This window comes from Lithobates pipiens, unplaced genomic scaffold, assembly GCF_037356315.1.
Source record: "Lithobates pipiens isolate NorthernLeopardFrog02 unplaced genomic scaffold, aLitPip1_a1.2 Scaffold_10, whole genome shotgun sequence".
NCBI classification, from domain to species: Eukaryota; Metazoa; Chordata; class Amphibia; order Anura; family Ranidae; genus Lithobates; species Lithobates pipiens.
The window spans coordinates 37,238,184-37,258,093 of record NW_027507686.1 but is presented as its reverse complement, the minus strand read 5'-3'; positions in this window follow the sequence as shown (position 1 = coordinate 37,258,093).

Genomic DNA, 19,910 nt, shown 5'->3' with positions numbered 1-19,910 from the left:
GAACAAAAAAAAAGGGGGGGGGAGATAATGAAGAAGAGTAGGGGAAAAGGGGGTAAGAATAAATGGGGGGAAGGGAGGAAGGAAGAATAATACAGAATAGAAGGGAGACTAGGAAAGGGAAGAGGGAGGTAGGGAGGAAGGCCGGAGAAAAAAAGAGGAAAGTATTGAGAAAGGAGGTAAGGGAGCGGGTTGGGGGAAAAAAGGACAGTGGAGAAAGGAAGGAAGGAAAATAGGGTAGCAAGTAAAGGAAGGGTAGCATGGGAAGGAAGGAAAAGAGTGTAGCGACTGAAGGAAGGAAGGAAAAAAGGATAGCAAGCAGCGGCGGTCCGTCCATTAAGGGCGCCCAGGCACGGCCCCCGCTCTCCTCTCCACTCCCTATATGCAGTGGATAGATTCATGCATAGCATGAATCAATCTATGGCCGCCGCTGCCGTCCTCTATTCATGTGTCCGGCCTCTTTCGGAGCACCGGGCACATGAATTACAGTGGCCAGGGTTTTTTTAAGCACCTGATTAGAGCCATGGGCTCTAATAGTCTTCAAAATTGGGTGGGCTCAGGTCGCAGAGGATGTGTCCGGAGCCAGTGGCGGTCCGTCCATAGGGGGCGCCCGGGCGCCGCCCCCCCTCCTGTGTAGTCAAAAAAAAATATGTTTTTTAAAACTGCCCCTTTAAGAAAAAAAAAGTCCTTTAACATAGTGCACAGTGTAAGAGCGCCAGACACAGTGCACTATGGAAGCGCCACGTCAATGCAATCCCAAGATTCCAGACGTAGCGCTTCATTTGCGGGCTTTTATCCCACCTTGCGGCGCTTTCCGAAGCGCCACTAGCGGTTTGATTGACATCTGACTCAGATGTCACTTCCTGTTTTCGCTCACACCGCAGGAGAGGAGAGAGGACACAGTTAGCAAGGTAAGTGCTGCTGTGCTCCGGGGGGGGTATCTGTAACACATTTGTTTTTTTATTTTTTTATTATCAGTGCCTATGGAGTGACAGCAGCATTTTTAATCTCCAACTTTACTTCCCTAAGACCAGTCATGATCAGAGTGAGTGTATGGAACGGCCAGCAGCAGCGGATGTCATGGATCACAGTAAGTGTGTGTGTAATGGCAGCCTCAGATAAGACTGTGAGAGTAAGGGATAGGGAACAAGTGCACTGTGTCTGTGTTACTGTCTTACTTTCTCCACTCCCCCCCCCCCCCCCCCCAAAAAAAAAAAAAAAAAAACACCAGCCGGTGCTGGTAGCAAGAGAAAGAAGGTAGGAAGGATGGAGGGAAGAAGGAGTGAGTGGAGTGAGTGACTTGTATAGCGCTACCTATGCAAACTGAATTGCCTCAGGGCGCTTTCTTGCCACCAGAGTCCATCTGCGGCTTTGCATGGTCCTTTTACCCCGTAAGGTCCTGACACGCTTACAAACACATACAACATTGACATACACATACACATATTAAGGACAATTTTTTGAGACAAGGTCTAATTAGCCTACCAGAAAGAAAGGAAGAAAAAGAGGGTAACAATGGAAGGACGGGTAGCAAATGAATAAAGGAAGGAAAGAATGAAGGAAGATAGGAAAATAGGGCTGCAAAGGAAGGAAATAAGGAAGGAAGGAAAAGAGGGTAGCAAGGGAAGGACAGAAAAACTAAGAGAGGGAGAGAGATAGAAGGAAGGAATGAAAGGGGAAGGAGGAAGAAAATCAGAAAGGAAAGGGGGTAGCGAAAGAAGGAAGGATAAGAGGGCATCAAGGAAAAAAGGAAGGAAGATAGGAAAAAAAGGCAGGGAAGGAAGGAGAGAAGGAAGGAAGAAAGGAAATAAAAGAAAGAAGGAAAAGATGGTAAAAAGGAAAGGACATAAAGAAGGGATTGAAAGAAGTAAGGAAGATAGGAAAAAAAGGCAACAAGCAAAGTAAAGAAGGAAGAAAGGATAGCGGGTAGGGAAGGAAGGATTGAAAGACGGAAGGAAGGGAGGAAAAAAGGTAGCAAAAGAAGGAAAGTAGGAAAAGAGGGTAGCAAGGGAAGGACTAAAGAAACGAGGAGAGGGAAAACAGAATGAAGGAAGGAAAAAGGAAGGATGAAGGAAATCAGAAAGAAACAGAGGGAGTATGGGAAGGAGTGGGTGAGAGAGGGAAAGAGCGTGAGAAAGGGAAAAAAGAAATAGAAAGGGAGGAAAGCATGGGATATAGAATGCAGAGAAGGAGTGCTGTACAGAGTTAAAGAAAGTATCATGGATGGAAGAAGTGAAGAGAGGAGCAAAGAAAAACAGGAAGGTGGAGGGTGAAGATAGGTGAGGAGGAGGAGGAAAGAATCAAGAAAAGAAGCATTCAATAACCAAGGAGCAAAAGAGAGAGAGGGAAGGAAGGCATAAGGAACACAGGAAAGTAAACCAGAGATTAAGTAGATAAAGGGAAGAATAAAGGGATAGAGAGAAAAAAAGCAAGGTGAGATGGGTGGGGAGCATATGTAAGCATCCCATAAATGTTTGTGTATATTGTACAATAGATAGATAGATTTTTTGTAAATACAGTATTACTTTGGATTAATAGCATAATCCGTTCCAAAAGCATGCTTGTAATCCAAAGAACTCATATATCAAAGCAAGTTTCCCCATAGCAATCAATGAAAACTCAGAAAATTGGTTCCACAGTCACTGCTGGTGTATGCGGTACTGTATGTGGCTAGAGGTGCGGGGCCTCTCGGAAAGGCTCAGGGACACTCGGAGAGACTTGAGCTTTTCTGAGTGTCTCCGGCCCCCCCGCACCTCTGGCCAAATGTGATACTGCACACCCCAGTGGCTTGAACCCTGCTCGCCTTGTGAGACAATTCTCGCAAACCGAGTCAGGATTTAAAAAGATAAAAATAGCTTGTATTGTGAAAAGCTTGTATACCATGTTACTCGCAATCCGAAGTTTCACTGTATTTTATATAACTTTATTGTGTATGTATATATTATTTACAAGCTACTACTGAACAAAATAATGTATGTCTTTTATATTTTTTCCCCATGGAATGAAAAATAAGAATAACAAAACAAAAACATTGTGTTCCTGCCGTGTAAAGAGCACTATATTACAATTTTCCTGATTACGATGCTTTTAATTTCGTCTCCTGTTCCTGTCTTTACAGGCGACTTTCTCAGCATCTGCTCACACAGATGTATCCATATACCTCCCACTTCTGTACAGCGCAATAACCAAAAATAGGTCCTCTTCCATCCTCAATTAACTGTAAAATGGATTTTGTGTGACGCCCCATGTATCCTGAAGGTTCTGTGCCCCCCCACTGTTTTTACTTAAATGATGTGTTAAGAAAAAGTAGAACGAGTTGAAAGTTGGCTCTCAGGGTGAGATGTTTAAATTAAGCATGTTGACTTTTACAGTTCATAAACAGCACAGTCATTTGGATGAAGTTAGCTGGCCTTGATTTGATTTTTTTTTCCTATTAAGATCAACTTCATTAAAAAAAAATTCAACTTCGCCATATAACAAGTTCTCTGCTGAAGCCCCAAGGCATTCAGCTTCAAAATCAAATACTGTACATTTGGCACCATAAATAGGACAGTTATTTTCTGGACAAGCTCAGTGTCCCCTGTGTAGGTGCTTCTCCTTTTCAGCTAATCATTGCTGGGAGGTTCAAAGAAAGCATTTAGCTACTATGGTGTCTTGGACGTTATGCTGTGAACAACAGTTAACAGTAGAAGTTAAATTAAATGAATCCCTTGTTGCCAATTGGCTGAATCGAAAAGTTGACACCTCTTAATTTTTGTGTGGGTATCAAATACCTGGCTGGAGGTCGAAATGACGAGGTGGCTTCTCTTACACCTCTGGTCAAGGCACCTCTGGACTGGAGAACAGGGAGAGAGAAAGCCAAAGTGGAAGGGTGTCAAGAGTCTAGTCTATGGAAGTGCCTTTCTAGAGGCATACTTGATTATGAGGTGCTCATGCACACCAACAGGTAGATTCCAAGGGAAAGACAGCCTTGAATGTAGCTGGCCAGGATACCGGAACACACAACAGGCTAGACGGGTGGTGGTTAGTGGCCAAGGAGAGTGACAGGCAGAGTAGCAGAGCCATGGCCAAAAGGCAACAGACACCAAAAGCTCATCAGTGATAAGCTGTTTTGAGGAACTAGCCAAAGTCAAACCCGGAATCAGCAGAGACAAGCCATGGCCAGGTACTTGAGGCCAACAGTAGGTGAGTGAACACAAGTCAGGCCGGGTCTAAGACGGGAAAACGGATATAAGGAAAATTAAACGTCAGCTGCTACAGTATTTGTAAATTTTAATAACCGGGGACTTACCTCTCTAGGAATCCAGTGCTGTCCTCACCTGAGCCAGCCCTTTGGCCGTCTTCGGGTCCAGGCGCCCACGTATTTACTTGGAGAAGCCTGCTGTGACTGCTTGCAGCTTCACAGCCAGCTTTTCACTGCGCATGCATGAGCTGTGCTTTATGAATTCACAGCTTCTTGGAATGATCCTGCAGCTTCTTGGGACCTGTGGCATGTCCCAGAAGGCTGTGGCGGAAGGGGGGGGCAAACCTCTGCTCAAATCAGTGCTGCAATCTGACTGAAAGCAGAAGTGGCTACTTGATAAAACCAAGCACCCACTCCCCCCCTAAAAAATGAAGTACCAAAACTTAAAGCAGGGTTCCCACTTAAAAAAGCAGCTCAGCGATGTGGAGGATCGAAGCCCCGCTTGTCTCCCCCTCCATTCGGCAGCGTCGGCATTGTAACTGTGGACGCCCGGCTGTGGCTTCACAGCCAGGCCCCCACTGCGCATCTGCAAGTGGCGCCACATGCCGTGATTGGCCCAGATGATTGACAAGAGGGAGGGGCAGAGCTGAGCCCTCCCTGCGCCGAAGGGAAGTGATGTCAAGAGCCCAGGCACTGAAGGAGGCAGACTACGAGGGACCCCATATCAACAGCCATTTAGAGGTGAGTAGAAGAAAAAATTCCACTTTTTTTTTTTTTTAGGCACATTCATGATTTTTTTTAGGGTGGAACACCACTTTAAAGAGGAGGGGGAAGGAGGCAGACAAGCAGACCCTCCCCTTTTAGGTGAAGTTTCGCTTTAGGCATGCATGTCACGCCGCCATGTAAATTAATGCGTTCATGCAAATGTGCACGCACACACAATTGTCTGGAAATTACCTTTATTTTGTGCATTGGCACACATACATGTCATTTTCTGATACCATCCTGACAGTGGCTGAGTGGAGTTGGAAACTGAACTCATAAAGAATCAGGGATCACAATCTTTCCAAGAGCTTGTTGTCAATCAATGTTCCTAAAAATAAGGTGTTTTTACTGGCATACATAGTAATATAGTAGGTGAGGTTAAAAAAAGGCACAAGCCCATCAAGTGTGTGATTATATGTCAGCATTACATTGTATATCCTTGCATGTTGTGGCCGTTCAGGTGTTTAATCTTTTTTGAAACCATTGATGCCCCCGGCTGAGACCACCGCCTGTGGAAGGGAATTCCACATCCTTGCTGCTCTCACAGTAAAGAACCCTCTACATAGTTTAAGATTAAACCTATTTTCTTCTAATTATAATGAGTGGCCACGGGTCCTATTAAATCCAGTGTGGGGTCACCAGTATGGTATTTGTAAATTGAAATCATATCCCCTCTCAAGCGTTTCATCTCCAGAGAGAATAAGTTCAGTGATCGCAACCTTTCCTCATAACTAATATCCTCCAGACCCTTTATTAGCTTTGTTGCCCTTCTTTGTACTCACTCCATTTCCAGTACAACCTTCCTGAGGACTGGTGCCCAAAACTGGACAGCATACTCCAGGTGAGGCAAGACCAGAGTAGTGTAGAGCGGGAGAATTATCGCTTTATCCCTGGAGTTAATCCCCTTTTTAATGCCAATATTCGGTTTGCTTTGTTAGCAGCTAGGGAAGAAACAGCACTTCGTTTTGTTTCTTCCCTGCGCATGCGCTGTTGGAATTTTTGGCGGACTACAAGTATTTCCACTACCTATAGGTAAGCCTAGAATAAGGTAGAAGTCCAAATAGTGGTTTTACAACCACTTTAAGTGTAAGTTCACCTTTAGAAAGATCTTCCAAAAATCCCCTTATATAAATCTGCATCCAATGAATAGTGCATGCCAGAGCTTCTCTAGTTGTAAAGGCCTTTCCAGAAGAACCACTGAAAATCTTCCTGAAAGTGAACTTACACTTTAATTTCAGTCCTAACTTCTTTATAATTGTGGCATTCCCAAGTTTCCATAGGTAGTTTGCCTTCCAGAGACTTGTTTAGATAATCCTGTTTATTAATAACCAAATAGGAAGTCATCTTTAGGTATCCTACCACTTATTACAGCCCCTGATATTATTGGACACTTACGTTTTCTACTTCAGTCTGAGTTTTGGTGTTATATAAGGAATCTATTAGTGCCTGTACCCGAAGATATTGGGCTTGTGTTAATGGCATCAATCTGACATGAGTTTTGAAACTCATTTTGAAACATTTGAGATCCAGGTGCATTTGACCTGCAGTTGATCTTATTTTGACCTGGATTGGACCTGCTTCAAGTGGGTTTTTCCTCCCAAAGACTAATATGGAAATGCAAATTCCACAACAAAAAGCCTGTTGACATAGGCACTTATGAGAATTTAAGTGCCTTCAGACATTAGAGAATGTCCACCCAGCCCAGCCATTTTACATTAGAATGGGGGAACATTTATATGTCTGTGGGCATCTGCATGACCCAGGCCAAGGGATGCTTGGGATACAAGTAACCAACGGTGTTTGGTTATTCAGCCAATCAATAGTGTTCCCTTAAGCCCTTGTACACACGGTCGGACATTCTGACAACCAAATCCGTTGGATTTTTTCTGACGGATTTTGTCCGAAACTGTTGCATACACACGTACAGACAAAGTTGTCGGAAAATCCCGTTTGTACATAACGTGATGACGTTATTTTGTTACGACGAGACTACATTCAGGCTAGTAGCCAATAGCTTTGGTCTAGGAATTTGATCTGAGCATGCGTGCCACTTTGTCCGTTGGAGTAGGCTACACATGATCGGAGTATGTCCGATCGGAGCATTTTGTCGGAAAATTTTACCGGCAAGTTGGAAAAGTTGGTCCGTCAGATATTCCGACTGAAACAGTCCGATGGAGACCACACACAGTCGGAATATCCGACAAAAATGGTCTGATAGGACACATTGCGTCGGAATCTCCGACTGTGTGTACAAGGGCTAAGACAGCCCTCTTCATAGGCACCAAAATACAAGGTCATCTGATGCAAAAGCCAATGTCAGTCAAGAGAATTGTAGTTCCTGTGGCCATCTAATGCTTGGAGGCAATTTCAGAGCACAGCTGTACAAACAGTTGGCTATTTTTTAGCTTCAGTCAAAAAATCCCAAGTGTTCTTCTTTTCATGGTTAGATGAGTTTCTATGTATAACCGCTAAGAACTGGATTATAATCATTATGTTTTAGATATATTCAATACCTTTATCTACCTAAATCATGTCACAGGTTCACACCGCAGGAGAATGATTTGTCTTTTGTTCAGAAGTTCCAGAGCAATACAACCATAAAACTGTCCCCTGATTGATCTAGAAGATATGAATCGTGATTTATTTATTATCTATCCTTAGCTACAGGTACTTTTATATCAATTTTACTTTATGGAAAATAAAACACCAAACATTAACACTGCTTCTCAAAAGAAAGTAATCTGGAAAACTCGTAATCTGAATGTGCTCAAATAACTTCTTCTCCTGGATAATTATTCACTTAATATTATCATTAAAAAGTCACAATTTGATATTATATATTATTAAACATTTGAAAAAAAAAAAAATCACTTTCAGACCAGTTGTTACAGTAAAAAGAACACTAACTACATATCAATCATAATTAGGTTATTTAGCAAATTAATCTCTTGTAATTTCAATTTTAAAATAAATTGAAAATTAGGGGCCTGTAATAACTGTGATGATTCCTTTAATTTTATTTTTGTACGTCCATAAAACACATTAGTCTAACATTTGAAAATTATTTTCTGAGGATAATTGAATAGTGGTGCCGCTACAAAGTTCCAATTTCGACTTTGTGTAATTAATTTCTTTAATCAAAGGAGTATAAATTACACAGACCAGCTTGGTCTGTAAGTGACTTTTAATTCCTCGTTTTGGAAGTGAGTGCCAACTAATTTTCCTCAGCACTTAAGAGGTTACGGCAAAGTTGTCTCTATTTTCCAACAAATGTTCATCGTTAAGAGCCAGCATGCTGAAGCTAATACTGATTAGTATATACAAATGGCACAAAGGCACAGGCTGTTTCTTGGAATTAATTTCTAATAAATATATACATTCCAAACAAAGCGGTTCTGATTTGCAAAAAATAAAAAAAAATATGCAGATGTTGGGAAGTGTAACTAAATAAAGAAAATGACAGATAAGTCCATAAAAAAAGGTTAATTTAAAGTGCATTTAAACCTTTAAACAAGAATGTGAAATTACAGCATGCCAATCCTTAGATGTAAAGGGGTTTTTCAGATTATTTTTTTCCCCCTTTATTTTTACCACTTGACCTTCGGAAGATTTACCCACTTCATGACCAGGCCATTTTTTGCAATACGGCGCTGTATTAGTTTAACGCACAATTGCGCGGTCATACGGCGCTGTACCCAAATAAAATGCATGTCATTTTTTTCTCACAAATAAAGCTTTCTTTTGGTGGTATTTGATAACCTCTGCGTTTTTAATTGTTTGCGCTATAAACAAAAAAAGGCTGACAATTTTAAAAAATATATATTTTTTTTACTTTCTGCTATAAAAATCTATTCAATAAAAAGTTTTAAAAAATATAATTTCTTTATAAATTTAGATCAATATGTATTCTGATGGTAAAAAAAAAAAAAAATATCCCAATAAGTGTATATTGATTTGTGCAAAAGTTATAGCATCTACAAACTATGGGATATTTTTTTTTTTTTAACTAGTAATGGCAGCAATCAGCAACTTATAGTGGGGCTGGGATATTGCGGTGGACATTCTGACACTAACGGACACTTTTGAGACTTTTTGGGAACCAGTGACACTAATGCAGTGATCAGTGCTAAAAATATACACTATCACTGTACTAATGAGATTGGCTGGGAAGGGGTTAAACATCAGGAGAGATAAAAGGGTTAAATGTGTGTCTAACCAGTGTTTTACTATACTGTGTGAGGTGCTTTTACTAGGGGAAGAGATAGAATGTATTTCCTACTTTGCAGGGACACAAACTCCATCCCTGGCCCTCTATCAGAACGATTTGATTACATAGGAAGATTGCAGTTCTGTCTCCACTCCTAACAATCGGCGGGTGCCGGTGGACATCAAGTACCCAACACCCGGCTATCGGCTTCTGCTGTGTTTAATAAAAGAGGAAGCGAGCAGGTGTCGGCACGCATGCACGCCTCCTACCCAGAAGTGTTGGATCACGTATATATACATGTTTCGGCACACAGGCGCCACCCCGTAGGGCGCACCTAAATTGGTTATCCTGTAAATCCTGCCAATAATATATGGCCTGTCCTAAGGTGACAACATTTACTGCAGTATCTATGGAGAAGCAGTGTTGTGGGACAAGACTGCAGAATACCTCCTCTCCTCATCTTGGTTACCAGTGTTAATTTTGGCAGCAAATTTCGATTTAGTTTTAGTCTTAGTCTTAGGACTAAAATGGCATTTTAGTTTTAGTCCCATTTTAGTCTTCTGCAATTGTTTTAGTTTTAGTCGTATTTAGTCGATTAAATCTTCAGTTCATCTTAGTTGACTAAAATGTTCTACGTTTTAGTCGACTAAAATCTTCAGTACGTTTTATTCGACTAAAACTAATTTTAGTCGTCTAAAATATAATAGATGTAATTAAATTGTAATGCATTAGTTAACATTTCTCTACAATTTCCAAACTCATTATATACTGCTGGACTGAAAAATCAAATATGTTATTTATTATGAACATGCACTACAGACCGATGTTAATTTTGAAGTCAAATTTCAATTTAGCTTTAGTCTTTTGACTAAAATGGCATTTTAGCTTTAGTCCGATTTTAGTCTTTTGACTAAAATGGCATTTTAGTCGTGTTTTAGTCATCTCACCTGTTTTAGTTTTAGTCATATTTTAGTCCACTAAAATAATATTCATTTAGTCGACTAAAATGTTTTAGTCGACAAAATGAACACTGTTGGTTACCCAACTGGAGAGGAAACCTGAAACAGCCATTGGTTTTGAACTGTCTTGTTTCCCCACTTAATGCACACACAGCCAAGCAGAATTTTCTCCCCTCTCACTGGCTAAATAACTCAATCTAGGGTTATCTTTTGTACTTTTACTGCTAAGTAAAACTTGGATAAACCAAAGGAAGTCAAGTAACTGAGGACTCTTCTCACTATACTGGCAGAGAACTTCCACAAAGTCTCTACGTAGAACTGGAAGCTGCATACAATCTCTAGGGCAGGGGACTTAGGTCAGTACTAGTAGTAGGATTAGGGATGAGCCCGATGTTCGAGCCCGTTCGCCGAATTTAGAACATTATGGGGCGTTTGAGGGAAATTCGCAGTGCATTTACGGCTGCTGATTTGCCAAAACATTCACCTGACTACGCACCTTGCTAGGAGGCATAAATTGGGATAAAATCTTAGGAACAAAGAACACTAGGAGAGATGGGTTTATTTTAAGAGCATAATAAATAAGGGCATTAGCCAATGCATCCCATTGGGAAATAAATTTAAAAGAGCGAACAAAAGTCCTGGATGGCATATACAAGCAAAGGAGAACTCCTTTAAAAAATACAAGATTGAGGGATCATCATCAGCATTCAGACTTTATAAAGAATTCAACAAGAAATGTAAGAGTGCAATTAGGGTGGCTAAGATAGAACACGGAAGATGCATAGCAGAGGAAAGCAAATAAAATCCCAAGAAACTTTAAGTATGTAAACAGTAACAAAGGGAGGACAGACCATATTGGCCCAGCAAAGAATGAGGAAGGACATCTGGTTACAAAGGATGGGCAGATGGCGAAGGTATTGAATTCATTTTTTTACCCATTCTTCACAAGGAAATCGGGGGGCTTCAGTAACCAAAACTGCAGTGTTTATCCTCATGACACATCACAGGAAGCACCTCCATGGTTAACAGAGGACAGAATTAAAATTAGACTTGAGAAACTTAACATTAATAAATCACCGGGACCAGATGGCTTGCACCTGAGGGTACTTAGGGAACTCAGTCAAGTAATTGGCAGACCATTGTTCCTAAATTTTACTGACAGTCTACTGACTGGAATGGTACCAGATGATTGGAGAAAAGCCAATGTAGCACCAATGTTTAACCACTTGCCGCCCGCCATATAGCAGAATGATGGCGGCAAAGTGGTTTCAATATCCTGACTGGGCATCATATGATGTCCTCAGGATATTAAGCTGCTGCAAGCCCCTGGGGGCGCACATCGCGGAGATCGGTGGTGCGGTGTGTCAGTCTGACACACTGCAACTATGATCTCGGTAAAGAGTCTCCGAAGGGCCTGGTATGGAACTTGGGGGACCCCCATGCATTTTTTATTTAAATTTGGTTTGGGGTTCCCCTGTGGGGAAATTCCATGCCGTTTTCATCAATGAACTTTTATGTGTATTGCCGGAACAACAATTTATTATAGCAGCGAGTAGTTTTAAATTACTTTTTTTCCCTTTAGAAATGTCATTTTGCTGTCAGACTGTTATATGGGAAACATGAGCCCCTTTACAGGCATACTATAGACACCCCCCAGGTACGAAATTTAAAGCAATATTACACTTTTATTGTTTCACTCTAAGCATTATTAAAATCACTGCTCCCGAAAAAACTGCCGTTTTTAAAACCCTCCGAATTTGCCACAAACACTCCACATTGTTCGCAGTTCGGCGAACAGCCAATGTGCGAGTCTAATTCATGTTCGACCCAAACATAAAGCTCATCCCTAGTGCCTATACCAGTTACATTGAAAAATACATTTAAAGCCCAGGTCAGTGATATTTTCAACCACCCCCTCTCTCTCTACCTGTATGGAAAGAGAAAATCCAAACGAAAATTTTACTTACCTGAAGCCGCGGTCACATGATGATCCTTTTCTCGACTTTATTTTACTTTCTGGGTTATTTGGGTGTTCACATCACTGCCTGGATAATCTGGACATCTATTATTGGTGGAAGTGACACTTGCAGCTGGCAGGTGGTGAGGGGACCAGTGCCCAAGAAGATAATGGGCAGGGGAAAATGTCTCCAATGCTGGAAAGTAGCCTTGCCCTAAGGCAGGGGTGTCAAACTCAATTTCATTGCAGGCTGCTTTAGCATTATAGTTGCCCTCAAAGGGATGGTTGTATCTGTAAGACTAGATCTTCAAAGCACCCCCCCTTACATCAGATGTCAAGAGCCCCCCCCCGACCATCAGACGTCAAGAGTCCCCCACCCTCCCTTACATCACAGTGTACCCCCCCACCTTATGCTGTTGCTAGGAAGAAGCTGGCGAATGAGCTGGTAGGGAGAAAGTGCAATGTCTACAGGAAGACCAGAGGAGGGTTGAAGTCAGAAGTCAGCTGCCAGATTCTTCTGAATGCTGAGGCCAGGGGAAATGGAAACGGGAGGAGGGGGGGGGCTGTGGCTGCACAAAGAGACGCAAGATCAGGCGGAGGAGTTCTGTCCTACTCTCTGCTGATGACTACTGAGACAAGGTGGAGACAGAAACAAGGAGTTTGTCAAAGCTGCAGGGGAGGTGTGAGGGCCACCTGAAAGAGCCCGAAAGGCCAGATTTGGCCCACGAGCCTTGTGTTTGACACACGTGCTCAAAGGCTTCTTTCAGACTTGCAGTACTGCTGATTGCCTTCAGAGGGCAGTATAGCAGTGGCTGACAGATGGTCAGGGAGTGTTACTTCTGCCTCTGGAAGGCCTGTTTTTTTGGGGGGGAGGGTTTGCTTTTACTTTTAACCTCTTAGCGCCGACGCCTCCCAGCTCTTTAAGAGGTTTATGATGCCAGGAGGTGGGGCACAGGTTAAGATCACATGGCCACTGTAATTGTCTGTCACTGTGTTCACGTGGTCCGAAAACTTCTGATTGCGCTCTTAGCACAGGTGTAAGCGCAGAAATTCAAATATGCGACCTCTTTGCGCTAAGGATCAGACCCCAAGAGGTCACATATTTGCACACACCAGCGCCAAGAGGTAAATTGCCAAATGGCATTTAAATATTGCTTGCAAATGCAGTTGCAGTGCTGCCCCACTGAACTCAATGAGCAAGTTTTAAAGGCGTTGCTACCTGTCAAACTCTGTACCCTGAGTTAAAAGTGGCAAGCATCGCAGCCATGATATGTGTACAACTCTTTTCAGCTGTTTTTTTTAATAGTTTGGGTGGGCAGCCAAGAGGCAGAAAAACTGTGGCGCATCTGGCTGTTTTACTGCCCACCCCAGGCATCCGTATGAAAGGACCCATAGAGCAGGGGTAGGCAACCTTTTAGGGGTTGAGATCTACTTGGACAACATGAAGAAAATCAAAGATCCCCAGGGGAACAGGTGGGAGGGTGTTGAGGGTGTGTTGTTGTCAGTCTTTTTTCTATTTGGAGAACACATAAAGTGTCACAGTAGTGTTTTCTGCCTTGCTTCGAATCACCGCCCCCACAATAGTATCCTCTACCCCCCCCAGTGGTATCCTCTGCCCCCTTTCACATCATCCTCCTCCAGTAAAGTACTCTGCTCCCCCCACTGTAGTGCTCTTGTGTTCTCTGCCCCACTGTCCCCCACACAGTAGTGTCCTCTGCCCTCCTCCACATGGTAGTGTCCTCACCCCCCATACACACATGGTAGGGTCCTCTGCCCCCAACAGTAGTGTCCTCTGCCCCCCCCCACAGTAGTGTCCTCTGCCCCCTCCTATAAAAGTGTCCTCTGCCTCCCCATAGTAGTGTCCTGTGCCCCCCCCCTTCACCCCACTGTAGTGCCATCTGCTCCCCCATAGCAGTGTCCTCTGCCTGCCCCCCCCAGCAGTGCCTCTGCACCTCCCCCACAGTAGTGTCCTCTTCACCCCCCCCCCCCTCCACAGTAGTGCCCTCCTCCCCCCCATATCACTATACTCTAAATCCTCCCCACAGTAATGTCCTCTGCCCCCCCCCCCGCCCCCACAGTAGTGTTGTGTGCCAAAGAAGTGTTCTCTGTCCTCCACAAGTAGAGAGATTTGCCTCCTTCACAACACACACCCGTTTGTAAGTAACTCTCTCCTACATTACACCGGCTGTATCTCAGAGCAAAGTGAGAGGCAGCACAGTGCTGGATGGAGGGCAGGAGCTGCAAGGGTAAACTTTTCATCACCTAGCAACCAATCACCCTCTGGTTAACTTGCAAAGTTAACTAAAGCAGCTCCTGTGTTCCCACCCTCCATCCAGCAGTGTTTTGCCTCTCACTCCTATCTGCAGAGGAGCGGAGGCTGGGAGGGAAGCATCGGCACAGCCCTGTTCATGATCTACTCGTCAGCTTCCTGCGATTGACAGGTAACTCAAGATCAACGGGCTGTCAATCCCAATCCCAGTTTCTTTAATCCAGGGCTCAAAATGTCAAGTCCTGAGCTACTAGCCAGGCCTAAAGGGTTACTCGCCACCAGTTGCCCCACTCAAACCCTACCATGCCCCGCCCCTAAACATGCCCTCATAAATTATCTCTTGAAATGACACCTAAATGTTTTATGCAGAATTAAGTTACAAAAATAAATATTAACAACAACTTTATCAGTGCCCAATGCCCATCAGTGCAGTCTCACCTGTGTTCATCAATGCAGATTCACCTGTGCCCAACAATGCAGCCTACCTCCACCCAACGCTGCAGCCTACCTGTTTCTATCATTGCCACTTCATCTGTGCCCAACAATGCAGCCTACCTGTGTCCATCAATGCTGCTTCACTTGTGCCCAAGAATGTAGCCTACCTGTATCCAACAATGCATCCTACCTGTGTCCGACAATACAGCCTACCAGTGCCCAACAATGCAGCCTACCTGTGTCCATCAATGCAGCCTACCTGTGTCCATCAATGCAGCCTACCTGTGTCCATCAATGCAGCCTACCTGTGTCCATCAATGCAGCCTACCTGTGTCCATCAATGCAGCCTACCTGTGCAGGGGAAGAGAGAGGAGAGGAAGAGGATTGCCGGCGGATTTATCAGAGTGCAAAGGTACAACGCTGTAACAGCTTTCATTTGAATTGCCAAGTGGTTCCCATCAATGCTACTTCACCTGTGCCCAACAATGACACTTTATCTGTGCCCAAAAATGCAGCCTACCTGTGTCCATCAATGGTGCTTCACCTGTGCCCAACAATGCAGCCTACCTATGCCCAACAATGCAGCCTACCTGTGCAGGGGAAGAGAGAGGAGAGGATGAGGATTTCTGGCTGTATCATCAGAGCACAGAGGAACATCACTGTAACAGCTTTCATTTGAATTGCTGAGTTTTCCCATCAATGTCGCTTCATCTGTGCCCAGCAATGCAGCCTACCTGTGCCCAACAATACAGCCTACCTTTGTCCATCAATGCAGCCTCCCCTGTGTCCATCAATGCAGCCTCACCTGTGTCCATCAATGCAGCCTACCTGTATCCATCAATGCAGCCTACCTGTATCCATCAATGCAGCCTACCTGTGCCCATCAATGCAGCCTACCTGTGCCCATCAGTGCAGCCTACCTGTGCCCATCAGTGCAGCCTACCTGTGCAGAGGAAGAGAGAGGAGAGGAAGAGAATTGCCAGCGGAATCATCAGAGTGCAAAGGAACAACGATGTAACAGCTTTCATTTTAATTGCCAATTGTTCCCATAAATTCCGCTTCACCTGTGCCCAACAATGCAGCCTACTTGTGTCCATAATTTCCGCTTCACCTGTGCCCAACAATACAGCCTACCTGTGCCCAACAATGCAGCCTACCTGTGCCCAACAATGCAGCCTACCTGTGCCCAACAATTCAGCCTACCTGTGCAGAGGAAGAGAGGAGAGGAGGAGCATTGCCAGGCCGGATCATCAGAGCACAGAGGAACATCGCTGTAACAGCTTTCATTTGAATTGCAGAGTCACATACAGACCTGCCTCCTGACCTGGGTACTTTGATACACGTCACACATCCCTGCATTAACGGGTGATCTGTCTATCAAATTCCCCCGGGCCAGGAGGGGGGGCTGTGTGTGACAGCGAGTGTGGGGAACACTCGGCAATTGTAATGAAAGCTGTTACAACAATGTTTCTCAGTGCCACTCTTATAATCCGGCTGCCTGCTCTCCTCTCTCTTTCCCGGGGGCTCCCATTCAACCCCGCCTGCCGGCAGTGCTCCCCACCCCCACTCCGAAGGCAGCCCATGCTCACAAGCCTTTATTTTCCACTGGCAAAATGCGAGTAGGCAAGTGGAAAATTTGAGGGCTGCTTTAATCTACTACACTGCAGAATGGCTTAGAAAAGAAGTGTCTGGAATGAAGACTGAGGAGTATGGTGATTGGTGCAAAATTCACAGTTTAAATTATTTTTTTTCTTTTGCGTTCCTATCCCCTTTCTTTTTATTTTTTACTTATTTTTCTGCTCCCACCTTGACATATCTGAATGTGCCACTCTCAGGTTTTGCTTCTTTATATCCCAGGCTATATGTCTATGCTATTATTCGGCATGGGGTACGTACCCTTACCTATGATTATGTTATACCTACGTTTGATACATAATTTTTACTATACAATTTGTAAAGATGGATATGAGGATTAACCTCTTCTGTTGTCTTATTTTTATGTATAATAAAAATGTATTTGTCTCTAAATTATATTTTTTTTCCAAGGATTGGGCTTTAATGATTTTTTTTAAAAAGATTATTTAACTGAGTTAAGTAGTATTTTTTATTGCTGGTTGGAGTTCAGTATTAAACTATTTTTAGAATGTGAACAGATGGAGAAAGAAGGACAATACATGAAGATATCACTTGATTTCCTCTGACTTTATAATCCCGTCTAGGCACTTCTGTTCAGATTTTGGACGTACTAAACATTTAGGGATAATGGAAGTAATGTATATCTGTGTTTTTACACTCAGCCTGTCGGTATTTTAAGTGCCACAAGAAGATGATATCTGACAAACCAAATTAGAGCAACTGTTGCTAATGAATTTGCTTCGTTATCATAATTCTACAGACTTTGTTATGAACATTGATGAAAATGGCCTAGTTTATCTGTTATCGCTCAGCTGTCATTTTCCTTAATGAGCCTGAAAAATGACAGAATTATAGAAAAAATAAGGAATGTGAAATGATAATGGGACTGCCTGCGGGGAATTGAATGTTCTAAAAGTTTTAAGCACATTATATGTGGAACTTCATAATGCTGGCTCACGGTTGGTTCTCCTGGTTATGCAGTCCAATTAGTTAGGAGGTTAGGAGGAACTCTATGCTACAATTTTCAGTGTTGTGCTACGATACCCCCTTACTTTTGCCTAATTTCTCTTCTTGGCTTTTTGGCTAAGATAAGTGACCAGTAGGGGTGCTACGCTTTCACTCTGACTATCCGGCAGCAGCAGTGGCCAGTGTTATGGTATCCCTGCTGGTGTGATGGGAGCTCTGAAGGCTAGTACCGGCTGGAACAGAAACCTGGGAGACTGCAGGCAAAGGAGTAATTCCCCCGAGAAAACTGTATGGACCCAGTTCCTCCTGGTTTGAATGGATCTACCTTGTGTCGTCATGGGCTGGGAAAGAGTCCGCAGTGTCTGTGCCCCTTGGGAGTGGTTGCCCTAGGGATGCTCTTAATAACACTTGGTTGTGACACCCCACAGTGTGAAAAGGTACATGATCAAGGTCACCAAAACTTTTTCTGTGCTGCGTCTTTTAGGGCTAGGCGTCCTGGCTTAAGTCTGGGGCAATTTTTGCTTACTAGGCCTCAGGGCCTAGCCAGTGCGCCATTGCATGGCTACTTATTTATTTTAATGTATTTTTCTCCACTGTTAGTCACTCTTTTGTGTGTGTTTTTTTTCTCACTAAGATGGAGGGTGTGAGTCCTTGGGCTTGCCCAGACATATAGGGGTAGGATGTGTTGCCCTCAGGTTCCTTCCTCCCCTGCTGGAGGGGGGGGTGTCTCTCTTTGGGAGAGCCCCTCAACCTAGTATTCGAAGGTCAGCTTCGGCAGATCTAGAAGAACTGAGTCTGCCAGGCCTTCTGGCTAGGTGGACCAATCGTACCCTATGTCCCTGTCAGGAGCCTTGTGCCCCGGGGGATCAATAAAAGGTCCAACCCATTCAGTGGGTGGACAAAGCACACCCTTAAGTGCACTTTGTAGTGTGTTTCACATGCACATTTTTTGTTCACTTAATGTTTTTTCCGTTTTAGGTTTTTGCAAAAAAATAAAATAAATAATATTCTTGACTTCACTGATTATTTAGAGCACATGAACATTGTGAAGTCAACTTTTAACGCGTAATGTCTGATCAAGAGCATTCATTGCAGCATTACCCCATATTAAATTAGTGGAGCTGAAAATTCCTTTTAAATTTGCCAAGCCGGTAAGAGATTTTATCTTAAATACTCAATTCCTTAAATAGGATGGGACTTTTAAGGTGCCAAGCATGAGTTGAAGAATTTAAGGAATTGAGTATTTAAAATGATGATCTTAGGATGTGGTGCCCCTGGGTAATTGCGCGGTCGTGCAACACTTTACCTTGATAAAATTTATGGGGTGTTTTTTCCCCACAAATAGAGCTTTTTTTATGTATTTGATCACCTCTGTGGTTTTTAATTTTTGTGATATAAACAAAAAAGACTGACAATTTTGAAAAAAATATATATTTTTTTTACTTTCTGCTATCAAACATGTCATCATGGAGAAGTGGAAAAGGACTCCAATGGCAACCTGTGAAGCTCTGGTGAACTCAATGCCCAAGAGGGTTAAGGCAGTGCTGGAAAATAATGGTGGCCACACAAAATATTGACACCTTGGGCCCAATTTGGACATTTTCACTTAGGGTGTGCTCAATTTTGTTGCCAGCGGTTTAGACATTAATGGCTGTGGGTTGAGTTATTTTGAGGGGTCAGCAAGTTTACACTGTTATATAACCTGTACAGTCACTACTTTACATTGTAACAAAGTTGATTTTTTTCAGTGTTGTCACATGAAAAGATATAATAAAATATTTACAAAAATGTGAGGGGTGTACACACTTTTGTGGGATACTGTGTGTGTATGTATGTGTATATATTTATATATGTATGTATGTGTGTGTGTGTGTATATATATATATATATATATATATATATATATAGTAAATGACATCAGAATGTAATATCTAATATTAAATAAAAAAATAAGGATCCCCTTTAGGAAGCTTCTTTATCTATGTGATATCACCATCCATTGAAACAAATTAAATTGGCAAGATAGTTATATATATAAAGAAGACCTTCTTGGCAAAAGTGAGCCAGCCCCCATTTGTAAGATCTCTAGTTTCTAAGAATGAAGTTTCACCCCCACCCCCACCCTTGCTAACACACTTTTCATTCTCACTGTGATTGAATAACGCTTTTAAAATGTATTATCAAAATGTAAACCCCTTATTGCCCCGTAAAACCACTGCCAACATAATAGCCAACTTGCCAGAATGGATTTGAAAAGTCTTATTATGCAACGGATGTTTTGTTCCGTCAATCACAACTTCCGTAGACAATCACTCTCACAGAAATGGATGATTTAAACAGTTTTTCTTTCATTTCTGAGTTTCTGGCAAAACACCGGATTTATTTGTCTCACTTAAACGTCTCTCAATTAAACAGATTTCCGCTATCTCTACTCTTTCTGCCAGAGCTTAAAAAGACAGAATAAACTTTAACTGATCAAGCAAAATGTTGTTTATTTTATGCAACAAGGTTGGTTTACTAAAAGCAAATAGACTGTT